The sequence below is a fragment of the Chiloscyllium plagiosum genome, unplaced genomic scaffold (assembly GCF_037043375.1).
Source record: "Chiloscyllium plagiosum isolate Xiang-an unplaced genomic scaffold, Cpla_swu_hap1 HiC_scaffold_6, whole genome shotgun sequence".
In the NCBI taxonomy this organism is placed as follows: Eukaryota; Metazoa; Chordata; class Chondrichthyes; order Orectolobiformes; family Hemiscylliidae; genus Chiloscyllium; species Chiloscyllium plagiosum.
The window spans coordinates 115,178,203-115,203,960 of NW_028270144.1; the positions used below are offsets into that span (position 1 = coordinate 115,178,203).

Here is a 25,758-nt window from a genome sequence, read left to right on the forward strand (position 1 = left end):
AAGTGGAGTGCTGTACTTAGAGAGTTGCTCTCTTTTAAATAAAACCTTTAACCACCTGACCTAGACATAAAAGATCCCATGGTGGTTTTTGAAGAAGAGCAAGGATAACCTGACTTGGTGTCCAATTGGCATTTTTTTATACAGAGGAACCTTAATTATTTGAACGAGATGGGCAGGCACTATTTCAAGCAGATACTCGATTATCGGAGAATCAATTTTACCTTAAACAAGGAAGCCATACTGATCTAACGCTGTGCTCTACTGGAGAATTTGTTTACATTTATAATTTTAATGAGTCTGCCATTTTAAAAAAACTAATCCTTGCGGTCTGCATATCACAGATTAAAATGAGAAGGACTTACCATCACATAGATACTGTATATCAAATCCCAGCATTAAACAAGGCCCCAAACAGCTTCTACAATTGCAAGAGCATTTGTCAGTTTCCGGGAACTCAGTTTCGCGATAGAATGACAAAAGGACCTCCTCGCACACGTGTTTAATGAACAGCTTGGTAAACCGATGGGAATACCCTGTAAAATGCTTACTTTTGCAAAATGCTGTGTAACAACCCTTACCTAAAAAAAATCCAGTCGTTGATGCTTGAGCTGCTTGTGTTACTTTATTTTTGCCAGTGTTTTCACATGTTCTTCAGTACAGGTAAGTCGAATACACTTACCTCTTTGATGAAACGTTTTTGTGGGACCTTGAAATCTTCTTCAGATAATCTGAAATTCGGATAATCAATAGTCAGATAATTGAGGTTCCTCTGTATATGGAAGTGACATTACACACAATTGAACGGCTTTCTCACCACCAAATCACTGTAACTTTTTTTGTTTTTTTTTTGTTCTATTACTGGCCACCAGTGACTCACCTCCATGTAGCCAATTAGAAATTTACAGGCAAAGCCCATTAAGCTCAATAAAAACCATCAAAGTATGGGAGGGATATGGCGAGTAGAGTCGATCAGTGTGGTGCTAGAAAAGCACAGCAGGTCAGGCAGCATCTGACGAGTAGGAGAATCGACGAATGTATGAATATATGCTCAGGGTGTACAGCGTCTCAAACTAGTAAGGTATATCCATAAGCCCTTCATCAGGAATGTGCGCAGGAAGGGATGAAATCAAAATGGAGGTGGAGGGGGAGATAAGGTGCTGTATCTCCCATGGTGAGATTAGTGTTCATTGTTCAATAAACCCAAATGAAACTGAATGACCTGATTACCTGGTCATTCACCTCAATGTAACAAAAATCAGAAAAATCGCAGAAATTGTTGGAAAAACTCAAATTCACATGGTGTTGATTCATCTCACTGTGTTTGTTTGTGAGATTTTCCTATGCATGGACTGGCTTAGATTATATCTATAGTGAAACATAGATAGTATTCCAAATGGTTATTTTCTCTAAGTTACACTGGGGCTTGATAGATGCTATATAAATGCAAATTCTTCATTTGTTATATATTCTAAAAAAATGATGGCAATACGAAAGAGCTGCAGAAAATATAATTGCACTGTAAATGCAGTGGGCAGTAATTAACTTGCAAATTGGGCAATAAATTCAGAAATAAGAGATATGCGATCTATGTATCTAGAATTTGTTTCTTGATTTGCACTGCTCTGCAGTTCCATTACTTGTAAGGACTTCCTGTATCTGGACATTAATTGCCCGTTAAACATCCTTCAGAAAGATAAGCCTGGTAATTACAGCATAAATATCTTTTTAGTGGTGTGATCATTGTTAGTGATCACATGTATTTGACAATCTCTGTTTTAAACTTTTTGTAGGTTAACTGGGCCGCTGTCAAGAGCCAATACTGACAAAATAAAAGAGGTGGTGGAAAACTGAGTCTAAAACCATTGGTATCTTACTCCAGCTTAGGCCAGTGTTGGTTTGGCTGATATGGTGAACATGATGTCACATAAACAAAGACAGAAATTGCTGGAAAAGCTTAGCAGGTCTGGCCCATCTCTGGAGAGAAATCAATGTTCACGTTTCAAGTCGAGTTCTGAGGAAGGGTCACTCGAGCTGAAATGTTAACTCCAATTTCTCTTCACAGATGATGTCACAGACCTGCTGAGCTTTTCCAGCAATTTCTATTTTTGATTCTGATTTCCAGCATCTGCAGTTCTTTCGGTATTTATGATATTCCATGAGGTGAACTTGATGAAGTTTGCTTCAACTGTTTCACCAGAATATCATCTGTACGGGAGAATCGAAGAGTATTTTGTTTACAGGTGTCAGCCAGACTTTCATTTGGAAGCTGTCCAGAAGAAGATTGCATGCCTTAAGAAGCTGCCAAGGTAACTGTGTGCACCTATACCACTTAATGAATATATACTCAGGGTGTACAGTGTCTCAAACTCCTAATTCATAGAAACATACAAATTAGGAGGAGAAGTAGGCCATTTGGCCCTTCAAGGCTGCTCCACTGTTCAATGCGATCATGACTAACCATCCAACTCAGTCCCCTGCTTCCATTTTCTCCCAATGCCCATTACCCCTTTAGCTCTAAGAACTATAACTCCTTCTCGAAAACGTTAAATGTTTCGGCGCCAACCACTTTACGTGACAGAGAATTTCACAGGCTTATCATTGTCTGGGTGAAGAAATCTGTCCTCATTTCAGTCCTAGCTGCTGACCCTGTAACCTTAAACTGGTTATTGGTCCATGCTTGCCTTTACTCTATCCATCACATAAACATAAAACTTTATCCTTTTCTTGTAATTCATGGCTGCATTCCTTCATGATCTAACCTGGAATATCCTAGAAATGCTGTCTTGAAAAGCTCAATCTAAGTCTTTAACTTGCACCTAGACTTTCCTACATGTGGCTAAGGGAATAACATTAGTTAATATTCCTATCCAAACATCAGGAAGTTTGCTGAGAGAAATCTGCACCTCTTGAACAAGATTAACTGTGGCTGACATTAATCTTGCCTATGAGTCAGATAGTTCTAAGTTCAGGTCATACAGTGAAACTTGAACACAAAACTCCAGCTGACGCTCTGGTGCAGTACTCAGAGAATGCTGCAGTGTTGGAAGTGTCATCCTTTGGGCAAGACTTTAAATCATAGATCTATCTGTACTCATAGGTTACCATAAAAGATCAGATAGTACTATTACAATGACGAGTGGGGCAGTTATTACTGATATCCAGGCTATAAATTATCTTTCGATCAACATGAGAAAAACAGCTCATCTGACCATTATCACATTGCTGATTCGGGAGCTTACTATGCACAAATTGGCTGCCTCATTCCTGATGAAGGGCTAATGCCTGAAATGTCGATTCTCCTGCTCCTCGGATGCTGCCTGACCTGCTGTGTTTTTCAAGCGCCATGCTTTCAACTCTGATCTCCAGCATCTGCAGTCCTCACTTTCTCCTGCTGTGTTTCCTGCCATACGACCCTTCAAAAGAACTTAATTGGTTGTAAATTGCTACGAGAGATTTGGTGCTTGTGAGGAGTGCTATGTGAATGAAACCCTTCATTTTTTAAAAAAAGTACAATGATTAATGTGCTCAATACTCAGCAGCTCAGGTCTATACCTGATTGTAAACATAAAGGTGCTGAAATTCAACAAATACAAAGTAAAAGCTATGATCATTCAATTTCCATCTATCTGCATTCCCGGAAACTACCAGTAGTATCTACACTGCCAGGAGATGTATAGTGCCTATAAAATTCATAAACCATTTAAACTTTGCCCTTTGTTTCATGAAAGAATGCCAACTCTATGACAGAAACATATTTCCTGTTACTCATAATCTATTATCGTCTCCATACAAATGATATCAGTCACCAGCATTAACATTCGGTTAAGCTCTTAATCAAAGATACAAATTTCAGTTGGAAAGTTAATGTGTGCTGTGAACCACTAAGTGACACCAGTCAATAGAATAATCCATTCCATGTTGATGTTGCAATGTTTAGAATGCATGTAAATTCTGTGTCAGCTACTGAATTATTAATTTCAATTGTGTTTGATCTGCATCCACTTTGGATGTGTTTCAGCTGAGGGATGTCTTCAATTATGTAATCATTTGATAAGTTTATGAATTCTGATGGTGGAAGGAGTGCACAGCCTTGGAATAATAAACAACAAATCGATGTACTTTTTAAAAAAAAATCATAAACATGTTGGTTTCATACAAGCACCTTGGGCCCATGCACAATAGCTTTAACAAAATAAAGATGCAATGTCCATAGACAGGAGGAATTATTTTTGCATTGTGAAAATGTTGCTCTCATGCCTGTTAATGAGTTATGCACAACACAAGACAATACTCAGGCGAACAATGAGACAGTGCATTGCATTCCCTCGTGCTTTAGGCCATGTAAAGTAATGAGTGAGATCATAGGAGCATATGAGTAGATAAAGGCCATTCAGCCCCTCAGTGCATGTTCAGTTATTCAATTAGATCATGGCTTGTTTTTTGCTCAATACTGTCTGCTCGTATTGCTTTATATGCATGCCTCACAAATATCTGTCACTCTTAGTTTTAATGTTTTCAACTGAACCCAGGCTCATCAGATTTGTATTTTTTTAATTCATTTACAGGTTGAGGCCGTTGCTGGCTGAGCCAGCATGTATTGCCCATCCCTGAGGGCAGTTAAGAGTCAACTGCAATACTGTGGGTCTGGAGTCTTATGTAGTCTAGACCAGGTAAGGATGTTCTTCCCTGAATGAAATTAATGAACCAAATAGGTTTTTCTGACAATTCATAATGGTTATCATTAGACTCTCAATTCCAGATTTAAAAAAAAATTGAATTCAAACTCCACCATCTGCTGTGGCAGGTTTAAAACCCAGGCCCCCAGAACATTACCTGGGTCTCTGGATTAACAATGCAGCGATAATGCCACTAGGTCATCTCCTCCCCTCTTTATTAATAAGTGAATAAAACCTATCTAACTGAGCACTGATTTAAATCAAATGGGGCAGGAATTTTGAAAAGTTCAAAAATGGAGCTTATTTAATATCCTGGAAAACCAACATTTCCTCATGATATTTAGTACTGTGCAACTTTTCCTGAGTGTTGAGAATGTTGTTAGACCATTAGCTGTTGAATCCCTCCATTACTTTTGTTGTAAACCATTTTGCTCACATTTTTCTTCTACCTTTTTCAATTCTGTTATCACACAGAGTTTGGCTAACCAGTCACTTTTCTCGGTTTGAAAGCAAGGCAGAAAAAGGCATTGTGAAACTTGAAAAAGTTCAGAAAAGATTTACAAGGACATTGCCAGGGTTGGAGGTTTTGAGCGATTAGGGAGAGGCTGAATAGGTTGGGGCTGTTTTCCCTGGAGCATTGGAGGCTGAGGGGTGACCTTATAGAAGTTTATAAAATCATGAGGGGCATGGATAGGATAAATTGTTAAGGTCTTTTCACCAGGGTAGGGAAGTCCAAAACTGGAGGGCATAGGTTTAAGGTGAGGGGGTAAAGGTTTAAAAGGTCCTAAGGAAAACTTTTTCACCCAGAGGGTGGTGTGTGCATGGAATGGGCTGCCAGAGGAGGTGATGGAGACTAGTACCATTACAACATTTAAAAGACATCTGGTTGGGTACATGGATAGGAGGAGTTTACAGGGATATTGGCCAAGTGCTGGCAAATGGAACTAGATGAGTGTAGAATATCTGGTAAGCATGGATGAGTTGGACCAAAAGGTCTGTTTCCATGCTGTATACCTCTATGACTCTAAACACTTAGGGATAAACCAAAAGAACTTCAAATGCTGGAAATCAGAAACAAAATCAAAATTGCTGGAAAAATTCCACAGATCTGGCAGCATCCATGGAGAGAAATCAAGGTCAAAGTTTCAGATCCAGTGACTCATCTTCAGAATAGTTGACTCTGATTTTTCTCCACAAAGCACCTTAGTAGTTTGTAGTTTGGGGTTTTTTTTGTCGTATTGGGAGATCATTATTCTGGAATGACATATCATCCTCTCTGTACCAAGTACCAATCTACCACAGCACCTTCCAAACTAACAAGCACTTCCTTCTGGAAGGACAAAGGTAGCAGATACATGGGAACACCACCATCTTCAAGTATCTCTTCAAGCTACTCACCATCTGGACTTGGAAATATTTCGCTGTTCCTTCAGTATAATTGGGTCAAAATTCTCGACCTCCATCTCTGACGGTGTTTGTGGGGCTACCTACAGCACATGGTCTGCTGTGGTTCAAGAAGGTAGCCATGACATGGAGGTGCCGGTGTTGGACGGGGGTGTGCAAAGTCAGAAGTCAGATGACACCAGGTTATAGCCCAACAGGTTTACTTGGAATTGCACGCTTTCGGAGCACTCGTCCTTCATCACACACTTCACTTGGTTCAAGAAGCTAGCTCCTCACCACTTTCTCAAGGGTAATGAATGCTGGCTCAGCCCGCAAGTTCTGAATGAATTTTAAAACTGACATAAGCAATCATTTTCTGAAATGACAGCACTCAATATTTTCATCAAGTATTTGCTTCAGAAAAGAAACTGTTGCTGAACCAGTGTGCTGGGTTCAGGTGCTGGGTTCTCCAAGTTATCTAAGTAGACACTGTGTAATTTTGTCAAATTAGAGCTAGTTTGGATTCGATTAAAGGCAGTTTCATGTGGTAGCCACTTATCTGCTGGGAGCTCAACTGACACTGCCCAACCCTATTTCACTTGCAGTCCTTAACTGTAGCAGTATTTTATCCCATCTGTCTAATTTGAATTGCAATCTATTTCCCGGAGGTGAAAAGACTTATCTACTGTACCAGGCAGTCTCGGTAGGAGGGAATTCTAAACCTTGTTCTCCCTTGGAAAGAAGGACTATTTAAGTGGGCTCTGCACATTATCCATATGATTGTAAAGCATTCTGAAGGACAATAAGTTTAATAACTATCTGGATACAGAAATAACTTGTGCAACAAAATAATCATGTTTGAATAATCAAAAGTTAAGGGATAGATATTTCAGCTTTCATTAATCCCAATGCAGTAGACTGAGGTGGTTTCACTAAATGGATCAAATGATTCAAGTATAGGATAGTGGGAAATCTGCAGTGCTTAATTTTCATGAAAATTCCAGTGCAAAAAGGTTGCAGCCAATTATACTGTTTTGAAACCATTAATTACATAATATTGAATTATTCATCTGAAGTCCGCATTGCTTTCCAAATTTAGTCTGCAGTCATATGGGAAGGAGGAGATTATGGCAGCTGTACCATTTTAGCACTTCAGCTTCAGCTTTGCTAGTTTGCTTCACTCTACCACATCGTAACAACGGTGCACTTTGACTTCCTCTTGATGAAACAGGAAGTTAATTTTAACAGATAGCACATGTGCATGATACACATGCTATTCATGTCCATAATTTATGACTCAACAATAGTTGTTACTCATATTGTATCTCTTTTTCTATTTCAGGTTGGGAACTAGTGATAAAAAAAATTATTTGTTTGCTAGACATTGGTATTGCTCTGAAGATCGATACCTGTTGTCCAATCCTAATTCATTTGGAAAAGTCTTCCTTTTGAAACAGTCATGAAGATGTTCCCACAGTATTATTAGACAGAAAGTTCCAGGTTTTTAATCCTGTGATGTGAATGAACAGCAATGTACGTCCAAGTCAGGATGGTGTATGCTTTGGAGGGGAACTGGCTGATGGTCATGTTCCCATGCATTCATTGCCCTTATCTGTCAAGGTGGGGGAAGTCACAAATTTGAAAGGTTTATTTTGAAGCATCCTTTGGATTGCTGTAAAGTCTCTATTTAGAGCTGTGCTTTAGTGCCACTTGAAACTTTTTGGTTTCTGAAATCAATAATCTGCACACATGGGTTAGATTTTAAATCAGAAAGCAAGGGCGGAAACGCATGGGGGTCTAAGTGACATGGACCAAGGTGAAATTTGGGGCAAATTCAGATGAGAGGTCTATCTCAACATTGGGAGTAACTCTTCCAACAAAAACAGAAATTGCTGGATAAATTCGGCAGATCTGGTGACATTGGTGGGAAGAAAGCAGAATTAAGATTTTTATTCTGTGACTCTCCATCAGAACAGCTTCGATGCACTCTATCTTTTATGCTTTCCACAAACAGCTTGTCACAAGGCAGTGGTGAGTTAAAATAATCATTGCTTGATAAATGATTTATTGACGGCCCAATACACTTCATAAAAATTCAGCTTTCTACTTAGCAAATGTGGCAAAAAAAAGTTCGACTTGGAGGAAAGTTGTCATGGAAATCAGAGTGAGGAACTGATTAATCTAGCTCACTGCTTGTTCTGAAGGAGCTCCACGTTGCATTGAACCAAACCTCTCAGGGTATGATCCACAGACACCCACAACATGCTTCCCACATCCACGGACATTGGCATCTGGCATTTGCCAGCACCTCACCTCATTATGACACCTCTCTGATACACTGTCAGGTTGCACTGGAAACACAGACTTGCACTGAAGGGTATCCCAACTCCTAGTGTTGAAAGACTGCAGCAGGGGCACCTTTCACAGGGACAGGGCTCCCAGCTCACTGAGTGGACTAAGCTGCATCTCAGGGCTGCCTGCTAGTGCTCATTGCGCTCACTCAACTAGTGCCCACCTACATTCTCGCACCATCCATGCTTTGCCTTGTTTGCACTTCAGCCTGAGCCAAGATCCTCAGTGTTCTTGTATTGACTTGTTGTTTTGGTCAGACACACAGACGGGGGTGCGATGATTTGGGGAGCTATTATCTTGATGTATGCCGCACCAAACTGGTGAATGTGCTGAGGTTTGTCCTCAGCAGATGATGGAGGAATGGCCTTTGCTATCAGGGTATGTCTCACTGTATAGAGACATGGTCAACCATCATCCATAGGTCATACCACCAACAACCAATGTTCCCTCAAAGCTGCATGGCCATTGGAAGTCTCTATCTGTCTCCATATTGTCTTACGCATATTACAGGAAATGTTGCCAATGATTCTTCTGACAACTAAGAGCCTCTTACACTTTTTTGTTCTCTGTTGAGGTCAGTCAAGGTCCGGAGAGTTCTGTACCTGGCTATTGGTGGTTGCTGTGGCCACCTCCTCAAGAATATGGATGCAGGAGGACCTGAGCTGACGGCAGCAGAAGGTCACCTCGGAGGATGAGGAGCATCTGAATCAGGAAGAAGTCGCGGTCACAGGGTCCCTTGGGATGCATGGAGTCCAAAGGATGATGAGAACTTTCTGGTCTCAATTTCATCTCCTGGGGGTGAACAGTGGCAATGAATGTTTTGTATGTCCCATATAACAGTGACAGATCTATGTCAATACTAGGAGGAGGCTAGCCTCTTCCTGGTGGCTGTGAAGGTGACAGCCTCCTTGAACAAAGAGACCTAAGGATGTAGGTGCATAGTTCCTTGAAAGTGGAGTTATAGGTAGAGAGAATGGTGAAGAAGGCATTTGGCACACTTGTCTTCATTGGTCAGTGCATTGATTATAAGAGTTGGGATGTCATGTTACGGCTGTACATAACATTGGCTAAGCCACCTTTGGAATACTGCATCCACTCTGGTCTCCCTGCTATAGGAAATATATTGTTAGACTTGAAAGGGTTCAGAAAAGATTTACAAGGTTGTTGCTTGGATTTGGAAAATTTGAACAATAGGTAGAGGCTGAATAGGCTGGGTTTTTTTTCCCCTGGAATACTGGAGGCTGAGGGCTGACCTTACAGAGGTCTATAAAATCAGAAGAGGCATGGATAAGGTGAATAGCCAAGGTCTTTTCTCCCAGGGTAAGGGAGATCAAAGCTAGAGGGCATACGCTTAAGTGAGAGGGGAATGAATTAAAAGGCAACTTCTACACACAGAGGGTGGTGCTTGTAATGAACAAACTGCAGAGGAAGTGGTGCAGGATGGTACAATTACATCATCTAAAAGACACCTGATGGGTACATGAATAGGAAGGGTTTAAAGGGGTATGGGCCAAATGCTGGCAAATGGGACTAGATCAGTTTAAGATATCTGGTTGTCATGGAAGAGTTGGACTGAATGTTTTGATTCTATTTATGGCTGATGCTTCATATTTCCACTATTGGTGGTTTTTCTATGTTCCAATATCTCATTATGTTCATGTACCAGTTGTGTGGATATTGATTGTACTGCTTGTCATTTAATTTTCTCTGGTAAATGTAATTGTAGTGAAAAATATGCAGTTAATTTAGCAACAAGTCCAGGCTTAGTAACCACAGATGTCACACCAGGAAAGAGGAACACTTTGAACATCAAATAATAGAATAAAATCAGGCATCAAATGCGTGCATCAGACATTAACACTTAATGAGTAAGAATTTGAACCCAGATTATTTGACTTGAAATTCAATTAAAAGCTGCTGGAAACTTCAGGAATGAGTCCTAGAGTTTTGAGAAGAATTTCTTTGCAATTGAGGACAAAAATAAACAAAGGTTCCAATTTTATGAGGAAAGTATGTAGACACTGGTGCGTGAGATTCAAGTGGTGACCCTTCAGACCCTGGGTGATCTTTACAGTTAATTTCCCTTCCTCTCTGACTTCTTTCCAAATCCGACCAGAATCTCTACCTGACATTGATAGGAGGATTAGGGAATGCTGTGGTAGGAGGTCCCAGGTGGAGATCTATCATGTTGGATCCTCCTAGTCAGCATGGTGATCTGGGGGACTGGTTTAGATGTGATCAACATTTTCCTTGAGGGGCCAGTCCTCAAAAGCCAGAGCTCCTTAACCAAGCAATAGATGTCTACAGCACAGAAAAAAGGCCCCTATGGCCCATAGAGTCCATGCTGATCATCATGGTCACCTTCAATAGCCTCAGTTTAAGAGACACAGGTGTTCCACCTCTTCACCTACAACTCTTGGGCTAACATCTTGTATTTCTGGAGTACTGTACCCAGTTCTGGTCACCAGTTATAGGAAGGATATTAAGCTGAAGAAGTTTCAGAACAGATTAGTGGGTAAGGAAAGTTTGAATTATAAAGAAAGGCTGAATGGTCAGAGACATTTTTCACTGGAGTGAAGGAGGTTAAGAGGTAAGCTCACAGAAATTTATAAAATCATATGGGGTATAGGTGGAGTTAATGGTAGGTGCCTTTTCCTGATGATGGGGGATTTCAAGATTAGGGGATATATTTTTAAGATGAGAAGAGAGAGATTTAAATATGACTTGAGGGACAAATGTTTACACAGAGGGTGGTTCTTCTGGAGAATGAACTTCCTGAGGTAGTGGTGGATGATGGCACAATTACAACATGTAACAGACATTTGGATAAGCACATGAGTAGGAGAGGTTTGAAGGGGTATGGGCCAGGAGCAGGCAGGTGGGACTAGTTTAGTGTGGTACTATATTCAGTCTGGATTGGTTGGTCCAAAGGGTCTGTTTCTATGCTGTATGACTCTATGAACATTAGAATAGCTAAAAGATCACACAAATAGATCACAAATAAAGATGATTTTTATATATAGAAACCCTAGAGTGTGGCACGAGGCCATCTGGCACATCGATTCCATATTGATCCTCCAAATAATTCCCACCCAGACCCTATCTGCACATTTACCATGACTAACCCACCCAATCTGCACATTATGGGACAATTTGGCATGGCCAATCCACCTAACCTGAACACCTTTGGAATGTGGGAGGAAACCAGAGCACACAGAGGAAACCCACAAAGACACAGAGAGAATGTGCAAACTCCCACAGCCAGTCACTCAAGGGTGGAACAAAACTCGGGTACCTGGCTCTGTAAGGCAGCAGTGCTAACCACTCAGTTACCGTGAGTATGATTCTCAGAACCGTTTGTTCAGTCAGTTCAGTATCTTTGGAGGAGTGAAGTTAAATCTTTCATTTTACTATCAATTTGTTGCATCAAAATGTTCCTGAGCCTACTCCCCCTCACCCCCACTACTTTTACACATTCCTCTCCAAGCCACTCACTATCCTGGCTTAAGAATAGATTTTCACTTCAATGTTACTGAGTCAAAATACCTGTACTCCCTTTCTTATTGTATTGTGGGTTTACCTGCAGCACACGGACTGCAGCTGTTCAAAAAGTAAGCTCACTGTCACCTTCTCAAAGGCAATGAGAAATTAGCAACAAATGCTAACCCAGCCAGCAACACATGCATCCCAAGAACTGATTTTTAAAAAACATTCCTTGACAATAATCTTTATTCTTGCCCAGAAGGTTGTGGTTTCACCAACACTCATGAAACTTGTCATTATGTAGCATAAATTTGAAAAGAATGGTGCTGGAAAAGCACAGAGGTCAAGCAGCATCTCAGGAGCAGCAGAGTTGAAATTTCGGGCATAAGCTCTTCATCATTCCTAACTGAAGGACTTATACCCGAAGCGTCAACTCTCCTGCTCCTCGGATGCCAGCTGACTGGCTGTGCTTTTCCAGCGCCACACCTTTCGACTCTGACTCTCCAGCATCTGCTGTCCTCCCTTTCTCCTATTTTGTAGCAGAAAGTTCTTCAATTTTTGAAATAAATTTTAAGCATTCACCACTTTCGTACTGTGGCTGAGCTGAGTAAAGATCTAAAAATGAATGTTATTTTTAAATCTGCTTCCAGCATGTTATTAGTCAGAGTGCCCAAACTGAACCTTATGATGATTTGGAAAAGGGTCATTTTCATTCAGTCTCATCAAGGGGTTTCTCTCAGTGAGACCGAATGGAATTTCCTGTGTGATTGGTCCAAACCTACTTCATTAATTGCTAATCCCAGTGCTGTTGCACCCCTCATGTGCAACGCTAGCTCTATGCTTGCCGTAACTATAAAAAGATAAAGAGTCATGCTAGGCAAACATTTATTGCCTATCCTTATTTCCCAGAGGGCATTTAAGAGTCACCTATATGCAGTGGGTCTGGAGTCGCATATAGGCCTGACTAGGTAAGGATGTCAGTGTCCTTCCCCAAAGAACATTAACGAACCAGATAGGTGTTTCCAACAATCAACAATGGATTCAAGGTCATCATTAAACTCTTAATTCCAGAGATTTCTGAATTCAACTTGTACCAGCTGCCATGGTGGGATTCGAACCCAGGCCCCCAGAACATGACCTGGGTCTCTGGATTAATAATCCCTACTTTCAGTTCTTCACCAAGGATCCTCAGACTATCTGCCCCAAGCAGTTGACATAGTGTGCTCAAGCCCCTGTACTGAGATCGGTGGCTATCCTTGACTGATTCGCCTGACTGAAGTGTGTCTCCCTTGACATGACTGGGCACTTCTCCCCTCTGATATTGAAACATAGCTGAAGCAGGTGCAGTGTGCCAGACATGCCAGCTGCTCACACATGGTGCTGGTGTCACACTGGCATAGCAAGGTGATGTGGAGCAGCATGTCCACCCCTTGCCTGCTCCAGCTGACAATAATGGCTAGCTGTCTGGCTTGGTGCCTGCACGGCAGAGATGCTGTCAGCACCCATGTAGGTGTGAGGTGAGGGAGCACTGGACAAACAAACACTCAGCCAGAATCACCATGCACCCACTTGGACTTTCGAGTTGGGAATTCTCAGCATCTAGTATCTATCAAGCCTGAGTAGCAGTGTTAATGGGGGTGATGCTGAACAATAATCCCTATTAATAGGCACCTCACCACTCCTAATGAGAATCTCATCTCAACTCCTGAGAAAATGGGACTTGTTGCTCCTGTGTCGAGACAGGCCTTAATCGACTTCTCACATAATTCTCCCAGATTTCCCACCATAGTCCATGTCATTCAGAGCCTTATAAGATTCAGCCCCATGATGTAAGATTTATCCCGTTGTTTCTAAAGCTGTCCTCTGGACATTGATCTTCCTACTTGTGAAAACAGTTTATTTCTCTGTTTACTTAAAGAAAACATTCCATGGTTTTAAAGCTCTATTAAATCTATACTTATCCTTTTCTGCTTTAAGCAAAACAATCCCAGTTTCTCTGGTCTCTTTGCATAATTGATGTTCCTCATCCCTCACGTCATAATAATATATGAATTTATGAACATATGAACGAGGAGCAGAAGTAAACTCAGATCCTCAGGTCCTCAGATCTGCTCTGCCATTCAATAGAACCATAGTTCATCAGTTTGCGTTTCAATTTCCATGTTCCCATTTAGTCCCAAGAACACTTGATTCTCCTACTTAACAAAGTTATGCTCACCTCTGAAGTAGAAATAGTCAGTGACTTCACCTCCACTTTTTTCTGAGGTAGACAGTTCCAAAATTGCACAATCGTCTGAGAGAAAATGTTCCTCTCATCTCTGTCCTGAAATGGCAGCATCTAATTTCAAACAATGTCCCCTCATTCTGGACTGACCCACAACAGGAGACATCCTTTTCATGTCCACCTTGACATGTATCAGAACACCTAAATCCCTCTGTACCTCAGAATTTTGCCATCCTTCTCCACTTAAGTGATCCTTTGATTTTTTTTTTATTCATAGTGCCAAAATGAACAATTTCACAATTTCCCATATTATGCACCATGTGGCCAGTATCTGAAGACTTGTGAATGGAGCTGAACATTATGCAATCTTCAATAAGTGTCACGACTCCTGACTTTATGATGAAGGGAAGGGCATTAATGAACAGCTGAAGATGATTGGGCCTGGGACATTACCCTGAGGAACTCTTGTAGAGAGGTCTTGGAGCTGAGATGATTGACCTCCAACAACCATCTTTCTTTGTGCCAGGTATGACTCCAACCAGTGAAGAGTTTATCACCCTGATTCTCATTGGGTCCAATCTACTAAGGCTCTTTGATGCCACATTCAATCCTATCGGAAGGATGTTGTGAAACTTGAAAGGATTCAGAAAAGATTTACAGGATATTACCAGGGTTGGAGGATTTGAGCTACAGGGGGAGGTTGAATAGGCTAGTGCTGTTTTCCCTGGACCTTATAGAAGTTTATAAAATCATGTGGGCATGGATAGGATAAATAGACAAAGTCTTTTCCTTGGAGTGGGGGAGTCCACAATGAAAGGGCATAGGTTTAGGATGAGAGGGGAAAGATATAAAAGAGACCTAAGGGGCAACTTTTTCATGCAGAGGATGGTGCGTTTGTGGAATGGGCTGCCAGAGGAAGTGGTGGAGGCTAGTAGAATTGCAACATTTAAAAGGCATCTGGATAGGTATATGAATAGGAAGGGTTTGGAGGGATAAGGGCCAAGTGCTAGTAGGTGTGACTAGGTTAGGTTGGGATATCTGGTTCGACCTGGACGGTGGAGCTGAAGGGTCTGTTTCCGTGCTGTACATCTCTATGACTCTATGACTCTAAATGCTGCCTTGATATACAGTACTGTCATGCTCTCTTCCTCCCTCTGGAATTTAGCTCTTTTGTTCCACATTTGGAATAAGGCTGTAATGAGGTGAGGAGCTGAGTGGCCCTGGCAGAATCCAAGCTGAGGATCAGTGTGAGCAGGTCATTACCTTTCAATTGCCACTTTAAAGCACTGACGATGATCTCTTTTCATCAGCTTGCGTTTTGAGAATAATGAGGAATGCATCATTTCAAATAAGCGTAGTACAATGAGATAGGATGTGATGCAACTTTTTTATTCATTCATGGGATGTGGGGGCATCGCTGGCTGGGCCAACATTTATTGCCAGTCCCTAGTTGCCCTTGAGAAGGTAGCGGTGAGCTGCCTTCTTGAACCACTGCAGTCCACCTGCTTTGGGTTGACCCACATTATCGTTTGGAGGGAATTCGACGATATTCAATTCTCCAGACTTTCATTTTGCACCAATTATTTTATTTATAGCTCATTGTTTTAAATTTATTCTTTCATGTGTACAGTAACTAAATGCAATAAAAAGATGTTTGTTAGATATAAGGCTCCTTGGGACATCTTGCCCTTGAGAACAACATCCTGCCTTCGTAACTGTACAACTCTTGGTTTCCCCGAGCTACCCCCGTTTTTAAACTTTGTTTCTGTCCAAGTTTGTTCTTTAAGTGTATTTAGACCTATTAGAAATGAAGTCGCAGCAGTTATTGCCTGGAGCATACACTGTCATCTTTATGTTCCATCTAAGTGTTGATTAATTGCCCTCTAATTCTGTCAGCACCCACATCCTGCCAACAGATCTTCCCACTCAACTTCCGTGGTTTGGAAGATATTCCTGTAGCTTCCCTAACACAAAGCCCCTTGCTGTAGACTGGTGTCAGGCTGACCCAATGCCTGAATGTCTCTCCTAGCTTCCTTTGCTTTCCCCCTCAAATCATCTTTAGGACAACACTTCCTATTTATTAGTAGTGTCTCTGTACCATGGTCCCTACTTCCGATAGTGAGCTAAGCCTCTGTCTTGCGCTGAATCAGCAGTAGTACAAACCAATGAACTCCTATTCAGTGCAACAGAAGTTGGCATTCTTAAGCCTTTGGGATGCAGTTCCAGTGCACACAATATTAGAAGTTGGTTCGTATGGGGTTAGTTCATCTGGCAGGTTGTTCCACGTATGCAACACTGCATGTGTGAAAAAGTTGACCCTCAGGTGCTCTTTAAATCTTCAAATGGAAATGGAAATAATCTAAAATTGATCTTGAGGATTTAAAGTGCCTGTGACGGTAATCATATCCTGTGGCAGATTGTTCCAATGTTGGATTGCTCTTGGGATGAAAGATCATTGGTAAACAGCCTTGGAAATAAATTGACCTTCTAGTTTGTGTGGATATTGAGCTTGTGTTTTGGTAATTATCAAGACTACCACCAAAGTAAATTTAGACGGTGTTACCCATATAAATGTTGGCAGAATATGGACATTAGTCTGGATTGCCGACAGAACTACAGCAGAAGTTGAAGATTCCTGATCAGCTTCAACAGGACTGGAAAATTCAGTTTATCAAATTATTCAATAGATAATTTGATATTCCAACTGGACAGCAAAGAAAACGTCTTACCTTTCCAATACCAGACAGGAGTGGCACTCTCCCTCCATTATAATTAGGTACTGACTTTGGGGTGAAGTTTCTGGGATAGTCTTATGAGGTGAACTTACCTTGGCCCTCCTAAGGACTTTAATGTAAGGGAAAGGGGTTGTGGGCAAGAGTCCTTAAACTGAGAGCAAGAATGGACCTAACTACATGCTTATAAGGTTGATGGATTTGAACGACTAATAAGTGTATTATAAGGTGCTATATTATGTATGGATAGAATGGAATGAATGTAATATAGAACTGAATGTGCTATCGGACCATCAAGGACCATTATGAAATTTATTTCATTAGGACCTCCAATGTGACTGAAAATTACTCAGATACCCATGATGATTTTAATTTATGGACAGCTTGGAAGAACATACACTTCCCAATTTTGAAGAAAAATGTCTCGTGTAAACCAGGAAGGAAAAACAATGCCAAATTCTGTTCCTAAAGAGGTTGACATGTGCTTTGGAGTTTGGATAACATCATACCTGTTATAAATTACCTATGACATTCATTTCAGAAAAGTATATAAATATCAACGTAAACTGCCAAAGTCATACTGATTGGTCCAAGTAACCAACACATTGGCAAAAGGTAGATCAGGAATTTATTCAACTGTCAAACTTTCCAGTCTGACAGAAATTCTCTTCCAGCAATGAAAACTATTACGTACCATGCAGGATATTGAGTAAAATAAATCCGAAAATTATGGGATTAAAAAGTTGAAAAACAAAAGCGACGAAAAAGGTAGATGAATGAAAATGAAACAAATCTGATGGTATACGTATAATATTCGAGTAAAAATAACAAGTGCCTGAATAGAAAGGGGATGGCTCAGATAAATAAAAATTGGATGATGAATGTCTTTTATGCAGCAATTCTAAATCAGTTTATGAACAGTTGTTTAGTTTTGGTGAACCAATGTACATCATTAATGCCTGAAGCCCTGAAACTTTAAAAAATATCTTAGGCCAAATTTAGCTGTATATAATGGCTTCTGAACACCACACCACTATTAATCCTGGTGTTATAGAGCTGTAAAGCATGAAACAGATCATTCGGCCCAACCTGTCCATATTCACCAGGTTTCTTAAACTGAACTCGTCCCATTTGCCTGCATTTGGCCCATATCTCTTTAAACCTTTTCTATTCATGTAGCTGTCCAAATGTTTTACACCCACTTCTACCACATCCTCTGCCAGTTTGTTCCATATAAGCATCACTTTTGGTGTGAAAAAGTTGCCTCTCAGGCCCCTTTTAAATCTTTCCCTTCTGACCTTAAACCTATGACTTGTACTTTTGGACTCCACTCCTCTGGGGAAAGGACCTTAGTTAATCACCCTATCCATGCCCCTTATGATTTTATAAACCTCTATGAAGTCACCCCTCAGCCTCTCATGCTCCAGGGAAAAAAAGTCAAATCTTATCCAGCTACTCCTTATAAATCAAACCTTCCAGACTTAGCAAAATCCTTGTAAATCCTTTTTGCACCCTTTCTAGTTTAATAACATTGTTCCTTTAGCAGGCAAAGAGAATTATAGGTAGTAATCCAACCGTGGTCTCTCCAATGTCTTGTGCAGCTGTAATATGACGTCCCAACTCCTATACTCAATGCTCTGACTCATGAAGGCAAGTGTGTCAAACACCTTCTCCCCCACCCTGTCTACTTGTGACACCACTTTCAAGGAACTATACACCTGCAGACCTTGGCCTCTCATTTTTCTGCAAGATGTAGTAAGGCGACTGGCTAAGAGGTCACAGAGACCCAGAGAAGCATTAATCTTTAAAAAAAGGCTTTGATAAAAGGATGGACATCTTGTAGAAAGGAAGGGATTCCCTAATGAATTGGAAATCACAAAATGTTGCTGGACAAATTGTGCCAGTTTATCATTAACTTTGCATAATTTGTATATTCTTCTTAAAGTCCCCTTGATTTTTATGAAATTGCTGCTATTGAATATTAACTGCCCATTAAAATTGCCAGGGAAAGCTAGTTCTCAAAACAATTACATTTGACTTAAAACAAAAGATAATTACTGACGATTGTTTGTCAACCTCTCATGCCCAGGAAATAAATAAATATTGTATCTCATTCTTTCAGATTATGAATTATTTTAAGAGAATTTAAAAGTGTCCAATCAGAAGCAAATCCTTTCTGGCTTCTACTTCACTCTTTTGCTGAATCCAACCTTTCTACCATTCAAATCAATTTGACTTTCTGAACTAAATTGCGTTCACTCACTCCAATTTACTCTTATTCTGAGTTCTTCCTCTTTGTTTATTTCTACATCTCACTAGTTAAGGGGATATCTTGTCTATTCCATTGATCCCAGGTTGCCCGTTTCCTGCAACACACAGTTAGCAGCTCTGACATCCACTAATCTTGTAAGAAATATGTTTTGAAATTTAAGCATGCATGAACATAATGAATGAGATAGCTTTCTCCAGCAAAATACAGTCCATTGAATTTACGGAAACAAACTTAGAAACTGTGAAATATTTGGTAGTACCACTTATTAAATTGACACATATCACAATAGTATATTTCCATTAGCAAATATATGAAAATCCAAAGATGTTGCAGGGTCTAAAGTGAAATACCAGAAGCTGTAGAAACCCCCAGGTTAAATGAACACCAAACGTGTATCTCTAATGGGAGAAGAGGCCTATGGTCCATGGTGACTTTAACTGGATCAGGATTTTGCAATTTTCTTTTGGAGCGAAAAGATGCTGGTTCTTAAACAGTGTGGTCATCATGTTGTCAGTTGGATGCTGCAAAGAGAAACAATGTGCATTTAATGCAGGACGCTCCAATGCACTTCACAACCAGAGAAGTACTTTTTGAAGTGTAGTCACTTCTTTAATATAGGAAATATGGATGCAGTAAACTCTCGGAAATGTCAAGGTAGTACTAACTAGATAATCTGTTCCTGTCATGTCGATCAAGGGATAAATATTGCTCCAGTTACTGGAGATAATATCTCTGCCATTCTCAAAAGTGCCATAACATCTTCTACATCCACTTTGGAAAATAGCTGGTGTTTTGGTTTGACATTCCATCTAAATGACAGCACTCCCAAAAGCTCAACACTCTCTCAGTCAACCATTGGAATGTTAACCTTGATTTTATGCTCAAATTCAGGTAGGGACTTAAACTCCAACATTTGGAGAATCTGTACCTACTGGGCGTTGCCTACCACTAAAGTTATGAATTACCTCAGAGAGAATGAAGAACAATTTACCTCCTGCTGATGTTACCCACATCTTTATAACTGATATTGGTAGTAGCTCATGTGTCAGGGCTGGAGCATTAATGGAGGAACTAAACCATGAGAGAAAGTTAAAATTGAATACTGCTTAAAGGAATACATTTAGTTATGATACAAAAATAGCTCCAATTTTTAAAATAATATTCAATATAAGAGATTATGGAACTATTTTTCAGGTCTCATAACCAAGTCCACAGGCTATTGTAAAACTCTTCTTCACAAAAATGGATTTTTGAATTTACTGGCTGGAAGTGTCAAATTGTTTTTTTTGTAAAAAGCCACCAAAGCAGCATTCCAGTTCAAAGATGGCTACATATTTGCATCACAGCACCTTCCACATTCCAAACTATTGAAATGGAGGCACTCAGTCTGAAAAGGTGCATTGAGACCAATTGCCTTGCAAGTTGATGAATGGGAACCAATTCCTGCATCATTAGTAAAACATCAAGTTCTTAGTATCCAACTCAGTGGGGCAAACCATTAGACTTGATCACTGGGACAGGCTATAAAAGGCCTCTATTTTGATTTAATCCCTTCTTTCTCTAGCCACATGGGTGCTTTCCTAGTAGTAGAAAATATAGAATAAAGTTTTAGCGCAATGAATCTTTTTTTATATGTCGCTACACATACACACACAGCCATGGGTGATTTGGGGAAAATATGAGCACTACTGCTGGGTCAACTTCTCCACCTCCTGATGCTGCCTGGCTTGCTGTGTTCTTCCAGCCTTCTGCCTGTCGACTTGAGACCCTTTTGGGTACATTTGTAGTGTGGGGTAATATAAAAAAAAAGAAAAGACGGAAAAAACCAGGGGATTCAGAAGTCTTAAAAAGAACTCAAATGGCTTGTGCTCAAACACAATCTCATGTAATTCAGACAACTAGAATAAACTAGCCAAGACCATATTTGGATCCCTGGCCAGTTAGAGAGGGACAGTCATGCAACAAGCCAACTAGCCTTTTGGATGTTAAAACAACAGTTTTCTCTGCAGATTAGGACAAGCATGTGAAATGTTGAAGACATAACTATCTTATATGGATTTCTCTCTCTCTGTCTCGAAACTTGTAATTTTCAAAACATACTTGTTAATTTTTGAAGCTGCAAACAAATATTTTAAAAACAACGAAACCCAATAGCTAAATTACCAGTCTACATAGCTAAACTGCCTTGACAATGATAGTAGTAGAACAGTTGTACACCCATGTAATATTACTGGACTCGAAACTGCTTAATGTATCCTCCAACTCTACAATCAATTTGTGTGAGTGTGCACCAGTGTGCGAAAGTCAAAGCACTTTTTTGAAATTATTTTGCTATGATTGAGCTAAATATAATAAAATAAATTATCCTTTTTTGCCTTTTAACATAACTAAAGCCACTTTATTTATTGCGTCTTTGATGATTACGGTGCATCAACAGTCAAATAGTCACTGAATGGGCAAGCATATCCATTCAATAAAAATCTGCTGCTGTCAAACAAGGAGGGTAAAGAGAGATAGTGGAGTACTGGTACCTTTTTCACTTGATCATATAAAAATGTTGGTGCAATTCACTATGGAAGCATTGTGACCATTTCTCAGGTACAAAACAGGTGTGGAACACACTAATTTAGAACTGGGCCAATTTGCCAAATTGATGGCTGGAATTCTACTTAATTTAGGACTTATGCCTTAAAACAGGCAGAAGATGTTGTTTCATGTATTTATTCATATCTTTGGTCTTGTTTCTCAGAAATCAACTGCCCTTTTGTGGAAATTAGAATTAGAATTGCTTTTTTGTCACATGCACTCATGTACAGGAGTTTACAATGTCAGCACACATAGTGCCATCTTATGTACAAAGTACCTGTGTACAAATCTTAGATACAAAATAGAGTAATAAAGGAAAAGTGTTACATTACTTACAGCTAGCCATAGTATAAGTTAGAGAAAGAAGAAATAAAGATAAGACAAACATTACAGTCTTTCTATAATGGGTCTATAGTAGATCAGTGCAGGGGATTTCCACACGAGGTCTGAACAGGCCAGCAAGCTGCTGAATGCCCTCACCAGTCCCCAGTTCCACAACTGTCCCAGTTGTGGCTATGCTGGCAAACCCGCTCTGATCAAGCCTCCAACTCATTGTCCATCCCTGCTCCACTTGGGCCTCCAGCTCATTGTCTATTCCCACTTCACTCAAGCATCCTGCCCATTGTCCATCCCCACTCCACTCGGGCCTCCAGCCCATTTTCCACCCCCACTCCACTCGGGCCTCCAGCCCATTATCCACCCCCACTCCACTCGGGCTTCTAGCCCATTGTCCATCCCCACTCCGCTCAGGCCTCTAGCCCTTTGTCCATCCCCACTCCACTCGGGCCTCCAGCCCATTGTCCATCCGCACTCCACTTGGGCCTGCAGCCCTTTGTCCATCCCCACTCCACTTGCACCTCCAGCTCATTGTCTGTTCCTGCTCCGCTTGGGCCTCCAGCCAGCTGGCCATTCCCACTCCATTTGGGCCTCCATAGAAACTAGGCATAGAACTAGCCGATTCAGCTCTTTTAGCTTGCCCTGCCATTCAATATAATCATGGCTAATCTTCCATCTCAATGTCTTTTTTTTTGTTTTCTCCCATGTTCCCCTTGAAGTCTTTAAAATCTAAAAATGTATCTATTTCCTTCTCGAATAAATTCAGTGACTTGATCTCCACAGGCCTCTGTGACAGCAAAATCCACAGGTTGACCATTCTCTGAGTGAAGAACTATTTCCTCATCTCATTCCTATAAGGTCCACCCTGTATCCTGAGACTGTGATCTCGGATTCCACACTCCCCAACCAAGGAAAACATCCTTTCTGCATTTAGTCTATCAAGCCCTGTTAGAATTTTATTTGTTTCAATAATATCCCCTCTCATTCTTCTAAACTCCAGTGCACATAGGCCCAGTTGAATAAACCTCTCCTCCTACAACAATCCTGACAACCCTCGTACCAGCCTTGTGAACCTTTGATGTACTCCCTCTCTGAGGCAAGTATAAGCATATATGAGTTATGTAGGAGTTGGGAATCATGCTGAGGTTGTACAGGACATTGGTGAGGCCTCTTCTGTAATATAGTGTCCAGTTCTAGTCACCCAGTTACCAAGAGGATATTATTAAGCTGGAGAGGGCTCACACATTTAGCAGGATGTTGCTGGGTATGGAAAGTTTGAGTTATAATGAAAGGCTAGGCCTTTTTTCACTGGACCGTAGGAAGGTGAGAGGTGACCTTATAGAAGTTTATACAATAATGAGGGGTATAGATAAGGTTAATAGTCATTGTCTTTTCCCTAGGATGGGGGATTTCAAGACTAGGGGGCATATTTTTAGGGTGAGAGGAAAGAGATTTAAAAAAAATATTTTTTACACAGAGGGTGGTTCATGTGTGGAATGAACTTCCTGAGGAAGTGGTGGATGCAGGTACAGTTACGATGTTTAAAAGACATTTTGGATTGGCAATGAATAGAAAAGGTTTGGAGGGTGAGGAGGAAGCAGGTGGGACTAATTTAGTTTGCGATTATGTTCAGCACGGACTAGTTGGATCAAAAGGTCTGTTTCCATGCTGTGTGATTCTATGACCATGACTATATCTTTTCTTAGGTAGAGAGACCAAAGTTTGTGAGAAGATTTGTAGCTCGGGTGCTCATTGTTATGGTTCTGTTCACCAAGTTGGGAATTTGTGTTGCAGATGTTTCATCCCCTGTCATCGACCTGGACCCAATATACCGACCACTGCAGCTGACAGCTGGAACTGACAACCGGAAGCGGCAGATTCAAACCACTATAAATGCCGGAGGAAACATCACAGAAGCGCTTCAAAGGAGGCTCCCAAACACTGAGGATGTCACCTAGACAGGGGACGAAACGTCTGCAACACAAATTCCCAACTCAGCGAACAGAACTACAACAACAGAGACCAAAACTGTATGTGATACTCCAGATGCAGTCACACCAAGGCCCTGTATAACTGTAGAAACACTTTTCTACTTCTGAACTCAAATCCTCCAGCAATGAAATCCCAACCAACTATTTGTATTCCAATTGCTTGCTACACCTGCCTACTTTTATTGCCTGGTGAACAAGAGCACCCAGAATCTTTTGAACCTCCACACTTCCCAATATATCACTGTTAAAGCAATACTCCTCCTTTCTGCTTTTCACAGATGTGTATAACTTCACATTTAGCCATTAGTGGCTTTGTCCATTCCTGTTAATGCTTTCCAAATGTTCTGTTACCATGTCTTTCATTATGCATTTTATAGCATCTTCCCCACTGCTGAAGTTAGGCTAACTGGTCTGTAATTTTCTGTTTTCTCAATCCTTCACTGTTACTACAGCAATATCTTGGAATTTCCTCCCTAACGCCACTATGAGTGCTTTAAAACCACATTAGCTGCAGCAGTTCCAGAAAGCAGCTCACTACTACCTTCTGCAAGAGCAATTCAGGATGGACAATGAACATGACCCATATCCTTTGAATGAATAAATAAAAAATAATTTAGAAATTGTTCATTTTGTTGGTTTCTTTCTTAATGTCTTTTGTATTTTAATATGTCTTCTTAACTTCTTTGTTGATGTTCCTTTTGCAAAAGTGAAATTTGTTTTTAGTTGGTGGCAGATCAGTGCAAGAATTATTTGCTTCTCTATCCGGTTCCAAATGGTAGAAAGTTGGAGCTCTGTTCTTTTGAAAAGAAGAGGCTGACGGCTGACCATGTAGATGCCATTCAAATTGTGAAATTTATGACTCAGAGAAGACGTTCCTGCAAGTTATGGGATCCCAATGTTGGGAAAAACGGAAATCCGCTGGCTTTCTGGCACAGTGTCCAGTGGAACAATCTTCCCCCAACTGGCCACATCTGTACTTGCCATCTGACTGCCAGCCAAAGTATCAGAGAACACATCATTAACTACTCAGCATTTTACAACTACTTACAGTTTTTGCTACCCTGGGTGCAGAGTTGGCTTCATGGCAGAGGAACATGGGACCTGGAGCTGTAAAGGATGCTAACAGGGACAGTTGGGTAGAGAGATCAAAGGTCATGCATTGGCAGTCCATCAATCACTCAGGATAAACTCCAGCATGCGGGGAAGTTGAGTTGCTTCCGGAGGTTGTCATCTCAGTCAGACATCTGGCAGCTCTGAAGCCCTCCCTCAGTGGAGGTGAGCATTATTGAGCTATGTTAAGTATCAAGAAAGGGACCTTGCTGTCCCCATCAGGCATACACAACAGAGATGCAGCAAAGATATCTGAAGCTAATAATGACATCAGGATGGAAGGGAGCACACCAATTGCGACTTTTCATCATTGGCCATTTCCAAAGTGCTGGTGCTGTCTATGTGGCACAGCGTATTGCTATAGCAATGAGAAAATTCCTGCAGTGTTGCCCTTAATTACTCTTACTGGGGCCTGAACCTCCTTATGTGATTTCCCACCTCTGGGGGAGGAACAGCCAGTCATGTCATCAGCCCAATACAGGAAAATATCCTTGGCTACAGGAACGTGTTGCTGAAACATGCTGATGGAGTCCACACCACTTCTATCAGCCCACTTGTTCCTGGCATGGTGCCTGTCTCTAAACCCATTTCCATAGATCTGAATCAAAGTCTA

At 40.8% G+C, this 25,758-nt stretch overlaps 1 long non-coding RNA gene across 1 annotated transcript in view; it reads left to right on the forward strand.

Annotated features, from left to right (window-relative positions):
• Positions 1-24,613, forward strand: part of LOC148149844 (uncharacterized) — a 45,468-nt gene extending 20,855 nt beyond the window's left edge. Inside the window, exons 2-3 of the long non-coding RNA XR_015757371.1 lie at positions 4,566-4,670; positions 24,488-24,613. This is a non-coding gene — a long non-coding RNA (uncharacterized LOC148149844). The remainder of the gene's footprint in view (positions 1-4,565; positions 4,671-24,487) is intronic.
• The last annotated feature ends 1,145 nt before the right edge of the window (positions 24,614-25,758 follow it).